The sequence below is a fragment of the Triturus cristatus genome, chromosome 1_2 (assembly GCF_964204655.1).
Source record: "Triturus cristatus chromosome 1_2, aTriCri1.1, whole genome shotgun sequence".
Lineage (NCBI taxonomy): Eukaryota > Metazoa > Chordata > Amphibia > Caudata > Salamandridae > Triturus > Triturus cristatus.
Window position 1 is genome coordinate 1,103,070,881 of NC_140580.1, and position 15,154 is coordinate 1,103,086,034.

A 15,154-nucleotide genomic window follows, 5' to 3' on the forward strand; every position below is an offset into this window, starting at 1 on the left:
ATCAGTCTTGACCCTGTGCCTCATGGGAACAGTCCAGCCCGAACTGCCGAGCCAGGTCCTCCCTGGACTGGAAACAAGCATCCTAGGACCGGTTTCGGGGTTTCACCCCTCTTCAGCCAGGCTAGCTTGATTCCAGTGGCATGGAGAGCACAGGACCCACGTCTGGGCATACCCGTTCCCACTCGGGGTGAAAAATGCAAAAACAACAGTTGATGGACAGAATGCAGAACAATGTCATACATTCACCCCATTACAGATATCTGGGCCTAAATCCATCGGTTTTTTTGCTCACCATGCCACCCCTCTTCAGCCAGGATAGCTTAATTCCAGTGACATGGAGAGCACGGTACCCACGTCTGGGCATACCCGTCCCACTCTGGGTGACAAATGCAAAAACAACAGTTGATGGACAGAATGCAGAACAAGGTCATACATTCACTCCAGTACAGATATCTGGGCCTAAATCCATCGTTTTTTTGCTCGCCATTCCAGTATGAACCCAGCCATATGCAAATCAGTCTTGACCCTGTGCCTCATGGTAACAGTCCAGCCCGAACTGCCAATGTCATACATTAACCACAGTATGGTCAGACTTTGAGGAGGAGGAGTTGTTAAATTATTTGTGAACTGAATGCAACTCCTATGCTTTACCATTTAAGCATGAAAAAAAAGAATATGTTTAATGCAGGTGTAAATGTAATACGGAAGTGTGTTTGCACCTTAAGGGCCCAATTAACAAAGGTAAACTTAGACGTTTGGTCTAAACTTAGACCAAATGTCTAAGTTTACAACAATTCACAAAGGGCACTTATGATTAGTATCTTTACATCCACACTCGGGCGTAGATTATTCCCGAGTGCGGACATAAAGATGGTACTCATAAATGCCCTTAGTAAATTTTCAAGGTCTAAGTTTAGCCCAAACGTCTAAGTTTACCTTTGTGATTCGGGCCCTAAACTTCCTTAGCTTCCTTCTCATACAATAGTTTTTGCCATGTAGAACCCCCTCCACCTACTTAAAATTGAACATGCTCCCTTCACTTTACCACCTCAAATCCACACTTATTCCTGCCAATGACAGGAGTGAATTTATAAATGTATTTGAGTTGTGAGTGAATATGTACAAACTACTGAGGTTGTGGGGGTACGCTAGGCCTGGGTGGAATTTAAATTACGCTGGCTTAAATCACATACTTCGGGAATTTTATGTTCCACTTGTTATGCAAAATTCTCCAAATTACAACACTACTCCACATCATTTAATTACGCCGCCGTTCGCAGCAAAATTGTAGTGCAGAAGCCTAGGAACAATGCAAACACCCAAAATGCAAGTGGGTTTGTTTCGTTAATGGGAATAGTGTTTTACGAGGCATTTCTTTCACGCAAAATGAAGACTCAGGTCAAAAAATTGTTAGGGACACGTTTCTTGTTAAAACAGCAGTGGCGGCTGGAGACATTTGAATGTGGTGTGGTGTAGAAGTTTGGTATGTAATTTTATCTAGTGAGCGACGCAAACAAGCTTAATAGACAAACGTAGGGTACAGGATGGGTCCTCCTCCAGGGAAACAATTGAAAAAAGATTGACAAATGGTGCATTTTAAAGCAACTTAATTTAGCGATAAAGCCTGGATTATAAAGCAGTGGGAACAAATAGCCTTGAAATAATAAACAAATTAAAAACTGCCCTATATCTTACTGCAAATTGTATAACGTGACAACTTCAGCCTTTTCAAGTGTGTGCTTGCCCAGTGTCTTCCACTGCATGCAGCATCAACTTTGGAAGAAGTTGCTCTAAACAGGCTTCAGGAAGGACCCAACGCTGCTGACTACAATCAGTCATATAGAAATATGTGAACACAGGCCTTTAAGTGGGATGGAAAATGTGGGGGCTCTCTAAAAGGGAACAGGTAAAATACATTTCTGTGATTTCCATAGTGAGCTACCCGACCGGTATTTTGGTTTCTCTCTGAGATGTAATGGCATCCAGATATATAACACAACAACTGACTTACAACTTAAACCTGTCAGTGCGATTGGCTTTGTCAATGGTTGTTAGCTGTTTAAGATAAATGAGTAACAAGAAGGATTTGTTATAAATAACCTTGAAAATGTTTCAGTTCTACAATTTCACTAGTACTGAGGCCTGTGTAAAGAGTTTTGGCCTTCAGCTATGCGCGCTTTATGTTAGATATGTATGCCCTTTTTGTCTGCACATCTCGTCCATCTGCACATCCTCAACCACCTCTCTTTCCTCTTAAGCACCCTCGTTACACTCTTCCCCGAATGCACTTCCTCACACGTCCCTCACTTCATCACTTTCAACATACACTGCACTCCCTCACATTTAAGCAATGTATTCCTTTTTGCTTTTACTCTAAATATTTTGCAATCTGTGCACCCCCTTCACACACATTTCCACAGAATTGCAATTACAACTGAAATGCATGACCATTGTTCTGTGTGCTCTGCAGAGAGGCCAACCCACTGACAGGCACTTTGCTTTGGTATCAGTGTCACAGCTCTCAATCAAAGCCCCTATTAAACACCTGGCATGGGACGAAGTATGCACGGAAAAAAACTACAGAAACACAACATGACATGATTGGATCGCTTACTCTTGAGGAAGGCAAGATTAAGTAAAACGTGAAAGAGGAACAACGTTTTCAACACTCATTGTTCGTAAATCAATCCACGCTTTTGGCATTAATGTTGTTTAGGGCATGAAGATAAGGACCGTTTTAATGTCATACAGCAGGTACCTGTGTACTCTAAGCACATATCTCTCGATTTGCGCTTGACTCGGATATTTGTGCCAACTTTACACGAGAACAAGACTCCTGGAACAAATACTGCAGCTCGACTTCTAGTGGGGTCAATGATGTGCAGCCAGAGCCTGGAATGTCACAGTGGGGGAGGTTAGCATGGCAAGGGGTCTCAGCACAATATACATAACAGAAGATTCGAACACTTTTCATTACCGAGAACAAGGCACGTAAATACATGTGCTTGCATGAAGGCGAAAAGGTGGGACTTGTGCCTGTTAATGACAGATGGCTGCTCTCATGCAGAGATAAAGACTTCAACCCCTGAAACCATGACGCCGAAAGCATCACTGGCCTATAGCGGATACTTCCATAGGCTACAATGGCAAGGAAGGGCTTGGAACATGAAGCCCCGCATTGTGCGTCTCAGTTGAGAAAGTTAATTTACTGCCTGGCTTCCGTCTCCTGCTTTAGAGCGAAGTGGGACAGACAGCCCAGACTTAAATACATCAATTTGTTTAGAGATACAATCGTATCTCTAAATACATCGATTTCATATTTGTACAGGAATGTGTAGGACATTCAGGGAGGCGCAGCCCCAGAGCGCTGATGAAGAAACCGCTCCTGTAAAAACAGCACCGAATGACAGACTTGTATTTTGCTAAATTGAGAGTAATTTACCTGAAATTTCATATTTATGTGAAATGAAATTACGCAAACTTTGCACACCAATACAATTGACCTACTTTGTAAGCATTCCCTCCCAGAAGCACCTTCCCAACCCAGCGGAGCATATAACCACACTTAAAATTAGTGACGTTATTTTATGTAAGAGTAAATCTATTTGCAAGTGCTAATTCATTTGTGTCTTGAATGCGTTTAGTAAATTCAAACAAATCTGCACACGTAATCACAGTTCTCCAAGCCAAATAGCATTACACAGGCATGAAACATTGTACACATATATATTTTCAATGTTGTGTGTTTCTAGAATTAACTTCCACTTAACATTCACTTGAGCACAGACCAGAAACACTGTTACTAACCTTGGAAGCATTTGCTGCTTGGAAAACCATTCATATTTTACAAGGCTCTGCGCGTTTATCATAAGAGCAGGCCGGTGTCAGGAAAGAAACTTTGGCATGAACTTTAAATGCTACCGTAAACCATCGCCTGGAAGAGAAAGAAAGAATACGTTAAAGAGAATAGTGGTATCAACTTTATTCTTGCTTTACTGGTTTTATTCATTGGCACCAGGGCCGGACTGGCCGTAGCGGGCACCGGGCAATCCCCGCACGGGTGGGGACCGGTTTTGAGCACTGGGGGCCGTTTTTGTTACAGGGCCGTTTTTGCAGCATAGCTGCAAAATCGGCCCTGTAACAAAAATCGGCCGAAAACCGGCCCTGGCAAAGAGCTCCGCGGCCCCTCCAAGCCACGGGGGGCGGCCGAGCACTTTGCCAGGGCCGGTTTTCGTTTCCAGTCCGGCCCTGATTGGCACAAGGAAAGCACACACACACCTACTCAAACTGCCTCAGGAGGCCTCCCAACAACGTGTGCAGGTGTAAACAAGCATCTGGAATGCAACCGGTCTCGCCTTTGGGACCTTATATGTATTTAGCCATGCAGCACATTAGCCTGTGGGCTGAAACATCTACTGTTCATTAACATGGACAATGGTGTGCTTTTCATTGTACGAACGAGCCTATTTCATAAACAAATAAAAGTAAAGCTGTGCCTTTTCTACCCCTTACGTAAGAATAATCTGGACATGCCTGGGTAGAGCCAGCCTGTATCCTGGAGGACTGAAGAGGGCTTTTAAAAAGGTTAATAAGAGGCCTAGGATAGCATGGGCTTTTATTACTGTAGGTCACAGTAACCATGCACTGACAGGCTGGGTTATATAAGGGTTTAGATATTAGATAAGTGAGGTGTTAATTATATGGCAGGCCGAAACCCATCAGAACCACTTTTTAATGGTGGGCCCGAAAAAACATCTCAGTGGACCATGGATTTGTGAGAAAATAGCAAGGTTGTTAGACCCAAGTGTTATAGGTCAGTTTGAAAGTAAAAATATAAACAGAAAAACTATTTCCCTTCCACTGTGCTGGCTGCAAGGACAATTCTAATTGTATTATTATTCATGCATGCATAAGTATCTATAAATATGTATATGATTACATGGCATGTAAGTTTATTTGTGAACATACATTAGCCCGCGTGAGGTTAAAAAAGGACAGACCAATTCGTTCATCCCTTAAGAGGTTGCGAGTGGTTATGGTTCAGTTCCACGTAGGGCCCTGGATTCCAGGTGTGATGTGATGGAGAGGCGGATGCCTTTAGAGAGGGCACTGCCAGCCAAAGCACAACTCATATGAGGGGCTTACAAGAGATGGGGCCAGAACCTAATGTAGAAGTCAAGCTACAGTTTACTATACCTGCCGACCAGGTGCTTGAATCTTGATAGAGTTTACATTTATTTTTATTTAGGAACAAGGGACAAATCTATTAAGGGTTCAATGGGCACCTCAGGGCTCTGTAGCCCGGGTGCCGCTGCACCTGTTGCACCAATGGCCATGCCTGTTCTATTCAGGTGTTCCCGATTCCCCTTATATCTGTGCATGATCGTTTCTGGAAAACAACTGCATACCATTCATAAGAAGTGGTGGTGTGTCGCAATTACTGCACCGTTTGATAAACACCAATGTGTTATGAAACTGTGAATGAGAAATAACAGAGCAGTTGTTGACTGGCACAGCCGACCAAACCAGGCAGTGCTGTGGGCATTCCTGGTCACACAAAAGGGCTGCAATTAAACACTACACCAGCCAAGACAAGTGCTATTATCTCCTACAAAATAAATGAGGACAAGACAACACATGCGCTGCCACGCTCCTGCAGAAGACTATCACCATACCTAAGCGACAGGGCAGGCCAACGTTTCACAACAGCCCTCTGCGTGTTCACGATAAGAGTCTGACTGAACCAGTTGTTCTCTGCATATTTCTGGCACACCTCTCATTTGGCACCCGCTGTACTTACGCATTACAGTACGGCTTCTTCTCGTATCCTTTGTAGATGTTCATGTTTAAAGTCATTTTGCAGACTTCGCAGTGTAAACATCCTTTGGGCCAGTACTGTAAAGGAAAGAAGCAACACGTGAACAGGCGTAATTATTCTATATTTCAAACGTCATTATACACGATCTCTAAAGCTGAACTTTGAAATTATAACAGTTTCCATTAAATGGTCACAGAAATCAAAGCTTGTATTGTTAGCAAGGTTTTCTATACTTTAAGTAATCAAAGAACACGTGCAGGCTTTTACACATGTGGGACTAGAGTGCACACTCCCCAAAATGGCAGCGCCCAATATCTCAACTGTGCGGCAAGTCTGCCCTGCACATAAGTTACAGTTTTGTCTTCTGCTTCGTACACGTTCTTTGCAGCAGGCATGTTAACCCTCGGCACTACCTTATGATGAATCATAACTGCCACTAGACAAAACTCCAATCTTTCAATTCAGCAAGAACATTAATCACCAGAGTTATGTTGACAGTTGTTCCCTGAAAACTGCTGACACAAAAGGATGTCTGCAGCAGGTGCTTATAAACCCATATATTATTATTATTTCGGAACCGCCCCAAAGCTGGCCCAGGCCATAGCCATCAGAGCCGAGATGTCTGCGTCATGAGCCTTTGTCCTTTTCACCAGGAGGCTCGTGCGTCCCGTTGAAATACACTTCACATATTATTCTGTAAGGTCTTAGCTCTCGTGTTTCGTGAGGTAAAACAAATGCATTAGCATATGAATTCTATTAATATATATCTAAATCTAACCACTATATTAAAATAAGGACTATTTATTTGGCCTTCAAGTAAGTTTAAAACACAGACGGAATCAAATTCAAAGTGACAATAGCAGCAGGTTAACATTCTGACGACTAGAGCACCTGGGAAGAATGTTTACATATTGGCAAGCAAACGCACCCCCTCCAAAAAAAAAAAAAAACGAGCACAGCCCTAAAAAATACATGAAAGTAGTACTGGATTCAAGGTACTAAGGGCCATATCATATAAGGGCCGTACTTAGCGATAATTTTCTTATCGCTGGCTATCTCTGCTTTTAATCGCCCTGGTAGCGCGTTATCATCAACACGCTGCTCCAGGGCGATAAAAATTTCAGAGATAGCGCTGTTATCGCCGTTTTGCAGAGAACATTGCTGGTTTCCCAGCGATGTTCCCTGCAAAAGAGCGATAACCTTGCTGATATGACCCTGTGGTCGTATCAGCACAATCCACCCCCAATGTTAGGGGTGGCTTAGTCAGGATTTTAGCAGACTTTAGTTTTTGGAGAAAACAGCAGTTTTCTACAAAAACTAACGTCTGCTAAAATGCAAGGTCATCCTTGCTGATAGCGCAAAGACACGTTATTGCTCTCCTGACATGTAGTGTATGTCAGGAACGCCCACTTTGCATCTCATTAGAGATACAAAGGTAGGCATAGTGTAAAAGGGTGCTAACATGCGAATACGCATGTTAGCACCCTCTTGCTGATAGGGCGTTGGTTTTATCTCCGCTTTTCTGGCTTTTAAAGCCAGAAAAGCGGAGATAAAGCCCTTGATGATATGCCCCTTAGCCTGTCTATTTTTGCAGTGTTTACACGCGCCTCTCTCTGCTTCAGGCACAATCCTTGTTCGCAGTTGGTCTCACGCTTTCAATTGACATTACATGCGCCTTGAGCTGCTGCTCGCGTGCAGCCTCAGCTGTGCTCTGTCACCAAACGCACCATTTTAATTATTCTAAATTCAACCTGCTGCTATTGTCACTTTAAATTTGATCTTTTGTCGAACAGAAGCCGAAGACTCGGTGGTCAGGGCTGGAGAGAAAGGCTTCCCTTGCTTCACACCCCCACGAGAGACGCTATGGGGCTCTCCGCGGTGCAGGGGAGCCCCGCCCCAGGGCCGGCTTTAGGGCAGTGCGACGGGTGCGGCCGTACTGGGCGCTGGCCTGTAGAGGGGGCGCCAAACTCAGGGGGGCTCAGTGTTTAGCAATAACTTAGGATGGGAGAGATGAGGGGCACTTATGTCCGGTGGTAGTGAGAGAAGGCGAGGAGGTGGTCAGGGGGTTTGGGGATGCCAAAAAATGATTCTCGTACCGGGCGCCACCAGAGCTAAAGCCGGCCCTGCCCCGCCCACACTCAGGTGCGAGACGCCTGACTTCTGGTCTTTGCTCTTCCTTTTTGCGAGGTGGGCTTGCTTGTGACTGTGCACTATTTTCAAACAAGCATTTGCAATGCAATACGACTCGCATTTACGCGAGATGTATGGCATTACAAATGGGAGCTTCTGTGTTCAAGAAGGCACGAACAGGAGTGGGAGGAGTGAGGGGGTGAACAAACTGCGAACTGTGGGAGGGGGGGGACACAGGGCAACAAATAGTGTTCCAGTAAAGGGGCTGAGAGCCTCGGAAGGAGAACAAGCATTGGCATAGCCAATCTTTGGGACCTTATAAGTGTTTTGCCAGACCTATTGGCAAACAGCTGAAGCTTACTCTAGCCACACCTAAAAACTGGGACTCGCAATTAATATGAAGATGTTTTGAGAGGGAGTGGGGAGTTTAAGCTCAATGGTTAGAGCGGCAGACCCTGATGCAGAGGTCTGGCCCGGACCAGGGTTCAATTCCCGCCTCGGCGGGTCTTGGGCTCAATTTCCCCGAACCCGATAATTCTCGCCTCGGTGCCTATTCTAATCATGGGTCCCACTGTGCAACTCTGGGCAATAGCTTGCTTAATCTCCACAACGGCCCCAAAAGCACTAGGATGCCTGGCTTCACCTTGGGGGTGCCCAGGAGTGGGCACTTCACAGGGAAAGGCCAGGAAGGGTTCCACAGCGGTATGTGCACAGCGCCTGAGAGACCATTTCGGGGGTGTGCGGTGCGCTATATAAATGCACTACATTTACATTTACATTTACATTTAAGCGTGACTTAATACGTCAAAAAGAAATATCCGAAAGCGGCCATAGTCCGACACACAAAAGGAAGAGCCTTGTCTAAAAACTTCTTCAACTGAGCAATAGAAACTACAGTCCCGCCCTTCACACTTCCCATCTACCAAACCAGCAGTGCTGGCGAAGAACAATTATTGTGTTTTTGGGGAAGTGGTGTAAAGAGTAGAGGTCAAAGCCATGTCGTTTCTTGGGCTAATAAAGAAGGAATCTGCATACTAAAGTGCTGTTCTGTGGAGATGCAGAGGTACACATTTTAGTGCTGCCTTTGAAATGGTCGGCTGCCCACACTATTGTAAACTACCATGCTGCGACCCCCCCCCCCCTTCTTTTCCCTTTCAGAGAGGAGTGCACAGAAGCTAGCTGCTGCACGCCGCTGCTTAGTGAAATGATAATGTATCACACAGCAGCCATCACTCATACCCTCCCCTTCATCCAGCTATTGTTCAAAAGGTCACATAACATCTTGAACTCGTACCTTCGTGGTACAGCGTTCTGCCATTCGCCAGAGCCTGATTATAGTGGGCTATAAGTGGGATGAAAAAACTAGTGGTCATTCAAAGGGGCGTGGTCGGTGTAATTAAGGGCGTGGCTTAAAACACATAAGCTAAAAATCTGTGTTTAGCATAGTGTGCTGCCCGACTGGTATTTTGCTGTTTCTGTCATTGCATCCAGATATATGATAACACGCGTAACATTATACCTACAAGAAGCCAGGACTATTAGCTTTGTCAATGGTTGTTAGTTGCATAAAATAAATAAGCAACAACTGTGACTTTGTTGTATATAATATTGAAAATGCCTCCGTTCTGAAACGACGAGACTGTAAAAAAACTAAAACCAGTCTCTTTGAGGTTGCATCAAAGGCTTTGAGAAGTGGTGGTACTGCTGCAGGGGTAAGATTTTTATTTCACCCTGAGGGTGAAGGCAAAAACAGAGAGCCGAAAGGTGGCCATCTCAGCACCCGCTTTTAAGAACTGGCCGTGCTGAGCACAGGCAGGACACGGCCTTCTGAAAGCACTGCCTAGGAGCGCTCATATGAAACTAACACCTCAAATAAACTGACCACATAAAACTGAATGGGCATACCCATACTACAACACATAAAAGGGAGTGTATTTAGTGTGGGTACCGCGTGAGAGCTGCTGGTTTCAGCCAAAGCCGCAATACAAGTAATGTAAAGTGATCTATGGTTGAAAGGCTGAGCTGCACAGTTGGAACACTGCACCTGTGACAATAATAGTAGCTGCGTCCCTGGTAAAGAAAGTCATTCCAATATTTACTAACAGTTAAGTTAACAGTACCTCTGGCACCTTGCCTTAGAAAATGAACTATTTCTATTTTGCAACCCAGTTACAGTACATTTAAAAACAATACTTTCCACTGTTATCTTTTTTTTTTTTAAACTTGCACTGAAATATGGCTTGTGCCCTCTACCAAGCACGCCACGGGCACAGGGTCATCTTCACGAATATATCAATAAAGCGTCGAAGTCAGAGAAGGACTCTTGGAGAGTCCGCAGCCGCCATAATATGAGAACAGAGTGGAGCGGCCACCAGATGGCGCAGCAGCGAACGAAAAAGAACGGGAATTACGCAATGCTGTCGGTTGATCGCGTGCAACAGTGAAGAAACCATCCTTTCCGGCACCTGCAGCTGAAAACGCTGCATCACCAAAGAACATTTTTTTAAATGGTGGTTTCCATAAACTGAAGCTTTTATTTAAGTGAGGACACTGTGCGGTAACGTACTGCAGACATTTATTGGTTAAGAACGTTTAGGGATGAGGTGGGGCAGCAATTGTATTCCGATCTGTTTTTTTACATTCAGAATACAGTGTAGGATTGTGTTGTCTTGTCTAAGTGAGCAACACAAAAAGAGCGCTTGGGGATATATACTTGCAAAACTCACAGTCACTCTATGTCACTAAAGACAGAGACCACCCGACCCGGGCTGCAAATCAGCCCGGGTCGGGCTCCAATAGAGACAGTCAAGCCCAGGATGCCAGGCCGTTTGTCCTCCAGACGGGAGCACAAACCACCAAGAACTGATGTTGGTCTATTTAGTCCTCATCCGTGAGGTACAGTTCGAGTCCTGTCGACCCACACCTGGAAATGCCCGTGGCACATAGCGAAGAAAACACAAAGGTGGTGGGGGGACTCGTTGCAAATGTCTCAACCACTGGCATGTTTTTTTAGACCTGGATAAATCCTCCTTCCCTGAAAGTGGCAGCAAGCCAAGAGCGAGATGTGTGACGTCTACCCAGGGCTTTAAGTGGAATGGAAAAACGGGGAGGGGTCTCTTAAAGGTGCGTGGCCGATATAATTAGGGGTGTGGCTTAAAAACAGGTAAGCTAAAAATCTGTGCTTTGCATTGTGTGCCACCAGACTTGTATTTTGCTTTTTCTGTCTTTGCATCCAGAAATATAATGCAACAAGTAACCGTACCTACAAGAAGTCAGGACTATTGGCTTTGTCAATGGCTGTTAGTTGCATACGAGAAATAAGCAGCAGCTATGGCTTGTTGTATGTAATATTGAAAAAGCTTCCACTTAAAGCCCTGGTGACACCACAATGATGTTGCGGCTCCTGCGTTTCAAAAAGAGAAGGGACATTCAGAGAGAAAATGACTCTTTAAAGGATTTCCCTTCCCCTACAACGCTCACCTGGCATGACATCATACGGTAACTTCTCCACTAGAGGCAAGTGAGAAGTGTGAGCATGTGCACATCGATACGCCTGCTGTAACTGCAGTCCGGAAAAAACATACTGCCTGTGCCAGGGCACAAAACAGAGCCCGATAGGTACCCGTTTCAAAGCCCTCTTTTACAAAAACTGCCAGTGCTCAGCACCGGTGAGACCCGGCCCACTTAAAGCACTGCGTCTTCCTTCAGGATTTCAGAACAACTGAAACTACCAGGAGCTGTCACCATCCCTACATGTTCAATTACGTTTTATTTGGGAGTCTTCAGTTGAGGTTTTCTTACCTACTTTTGAAATGAATTTAGTTACATCTCCTTATCCAGCCATGTAACCATCTGGTTCCCTGACTGCCCCTGAAGTGAAACACTTGCCATCCCACTCTTTCTCCTTAGCACGCCTGTAGTTTTGGCAGCCTCCCTCTCCATTTGCCCACCTTCTCCCTTGCAGTTTTTAAGCTTCACTGCAATACCACAATCTTCTTACCTTTATTCTTTCTGTAAATTGTAATTTTCTGCTTGCACTGCCCCCCTCCACATGCTGCGCAAAAAACTTTATTTGTATAGCACTCCGTTGCTTTGTAGCTACCCGAGCGCCGCAACTTCCCCAAACACTGCGTGAAAGAATAAAAATAATTGGCAGGGTTCACGATAATTGTCAGAAACCCATTACATCTGTCCCTGGCAGTATTGTGAAAGGCCGGTACCCAGCAGGGGCGGCCTTAGGCATGTGCAAGCTGTGCACCTGCACAGGGCCACCAAACCCCAGGGGCCACCACGAGGAATCGGATACAATACATATTCGTGGTGGCCCCTGGCAGGGATTTGGCGCATGAACGACTGAGGCATGCTAAATCCAATGTGATGCACGCTGAATGGTTGTTCTTATACTCTTTTCCTTTCTAACCCAGTCTCGTCTTTGTGTGGGGTTGGCCTTGTTTCGGGCTCTTCTGGTAGGTCTTGTGCTTGTTTAGAACTTTTTTTCCAGGAGAATCGAGCTTGTTTTAATAGTCCAGATCTGGCACCTCCGGAGGCTCGCATGCGCGCACATGCGCAGTGCCCGCGAGTCCTGCAGCGAAGGGGTTACAGAAGCACCACGCATCACTGGCGGCAGGAGGGGTGGCAGCACCCGTGCCCGGCGTGCAGCGAGCAGCACCAAGACCGGCCGAGGCCATGCACCGGCGCACCTAGAGACCCTGGGCAAGAAAGGCCGCCTTGCAGAGGATAGCATGCCAGTGTGCAACCTTTGGTGCCAGCTGCGAGGTGAGCAGCCCGAGGGTCAGGGCATGGGGAGGGGGAGTGAGGAGGTCAGCGTGTGCCACTGCAGAGTGAACCCGAGGGAAGGTGAGCCATTGGACGAGGGTGTGGGGAGCCCTGGGGAGGAGGGCAGATCAGGCGTAGGAATGTATCCCAGCCCGTGGGGGTGAGGAGCCGGGGGCGTGGGGAAGGTTGGGTGAGGATGTTATTGTAGATGGTGTGTGCTTTGGGTCTGGGTGGAGGTAAGCCATGTGAGGTGGCGAGCTGGAGGTATTCTGGTGGTCAATGGAAGGGAGGGCATGATGAATCGTGAGAGAGAGCCTCTCTCTCACGATTCATCTCTGAGAGGGCGCGGGTCGGAGAGGTGGTCACTGTGCGCCAGGGGCAGGGAGTGGTACAGATCGGCGCTGTATGTTGAGGGAAGAGTGAGTCAGGAGTGCAGGGGCGGTGTTTACTTGTGGCTTAGGGGAGGCATGGTGACTTTTGGAGGTGTAACTTGGGAGGCACGGTCGTATTGGGGGGAAGAGGAGAGCAGGGTACGAGGTGTTAGACGTAATGTTAAGGATTCATTAAAACGATTACAATTACTTATCAACAATCATGAAAACAGAGTATGAAGCTGATACTTGTGATCTAATGAGTAGATCTGCCTGCACAAATCTTTTAAAACATCGAGTGTTCGAATGTACTTGGCATTTGGTTATGTCTGTTTATATGGTGTTGAGGCAGACATGAAATGCAAGCACCTATGGATGGACGCCTGGAATAGGATGGCAGTGCCTACCCATGTTAACTCAATGTAATGCCCTTTTGCAGAGACCTTGGTAGGAGACTGGCTTCTTGATCATTTCTTTAATTACATTCCAGTGCTTGTCATGTGACTAGCAGAGAAAACTAGTTTAACTAGTCCTCAGTTTGCAATTGGTGAAGCAGCCTTCTCTATCCATACTAGGGGCATAGTTACCATTGGTTCAGCAAGTACAGTGGTACCGAGACCCCAAAACCCTCAGGGGCCCATTGAACCCTGATAATTGCTATATTTTACTTCCTGAGCAGCAGCCAAAGGGGCCATTTTCCTTGCTTATGCCACGGCCCATGGGGTCGTTGGTACGCTGTGCTAGTGATTCGTACGTCTGCTTGAAAGTTGTCTCCTGACTGGATGTTCCTTGCACATTAATTTTGCTTCAGTGAACCTCTAGTGCCTTTTCATAGCCTTATGACTCACTGTAATTAATCCTTGTTTAATAGGTGCTCTGAAAGCGAGCAGAACTGGTTGCTGGAATATGGCACTATACAAGAAACCTTAATTAAATATATTGTATTTTGTCTTTTGACAATGTGGTAAAGTGGACGAGTCTTTGGTTACCTGTAGGCTGTCTTCAGGATCAGTTAGTGACGTACTGAGACAGGTCTCTGTGTGCCATGATTTCAAGGTAGCTTACTCTCTTCCTGCTAAGGTCACTTCCCAAATAGATCATGAACTATTCTCCAGGCTCTACTGTTCTCAGTGGACTGAGAAAACAGACCTTGTATGCCAAGTCACATGATCTACCCTATAGTTTTATAACACTCTTCAAATAAACCTTCCATATGTGGCTAGTCCTCATAATGTGTCATACATGTAGTGGGAAGGGTAATTACTATCAATCAGTCAGGGTTTGTAAAGCTCAGCTGCTTCACACATAAGGGTCTCGAGGCGGTGTGGGATTCATGCTGCTGGATCATGCTGCTTGTTGGTTGAACAGTGAGGTCTTGTGGTCCTTCCTGAACTGCTGGAGCGATGGTGAGGCTCTGAGGTGCAGGGGGAGGGTTTTCAGGTCTTCACTGCCAGGTGGGAGAAGTAGCGGCCTCCACTGTTTTATCAGCGGCTGCATTGGGTGGCTGCTAGGGAGATGGTTCTGGAACATATTTTCCTGGTAGGTTGGTGGAAATTCACTCGTTCATTAAGGTATGCTGGTCCTTCATTGTATAGTCCAGGGAAGACATGGCTTGGCAGTTCGGGCTGGACTGTTCCCATGAGGCACAGGGTCAAGGCTGATTTGCATATGGCCATGTCTGAACTGGGGTGGTGAGCAAAAAAACAATGGATTTAGGCCCAGATCTCTGTACTGGGGTGAATGTATGACATTGTTCTGCATTCTGTCCATCAACTGTTGTTTTTGCAAGAAAATAAAAATGACTCATCAAAATCTTTAAGCAGCCGCCACTGCTGATTGTCTTCTTTTTTTCCCTACCCACTGCTAGCCTCGCCCGCTGCATTGCAAGCAAAATGAAGAGAATTCGAGTACACAAATCTTGTTATTCGAAACGAAAGAGAAAGGTGGCTCAGCAGGCTTTCGTAGTGTCACAGGAAGGAGCAATCCTGAACTTTATCACCCAAGGGAAACCTAAAGATGGAGAATCCTCTGGCCAGAGTACTGCTGATGCACTCGGTAA

At 45.8% G+C, this 15,154-nt stretch overlaps 1 protein-coding gene across 4 annotated transcripts in view; it reads right to left on the minus strand.

Annotated features, from left to right (window-relative positions):
- LOC146868753 (glycosyltransferase family 92 protein gtnt-30-like) overlaps positions 1-15,154 on the minus strand; it is a 376,977-nt gene that overhangs the window by 237,917 nt on the left and 123,906 nt on the right. For all 4 annotated transcript variants that reach the window (XM_085613723.1, XM_085613726.1, XM_085613724.1 and 1 more), the window contains exons 2-3: positions 5,801-5,895; positions 3,808-3,934 (exon numbers count right to left, since the gene is read on the minus strand). The gene's annotated coding sequence lies outside the window, so the exon portion shown is untranslated. The remainder of the gene's footprint in view (positions 1-3,807; positions 3,935-5,800; positions 5,896-15,154) is intronic.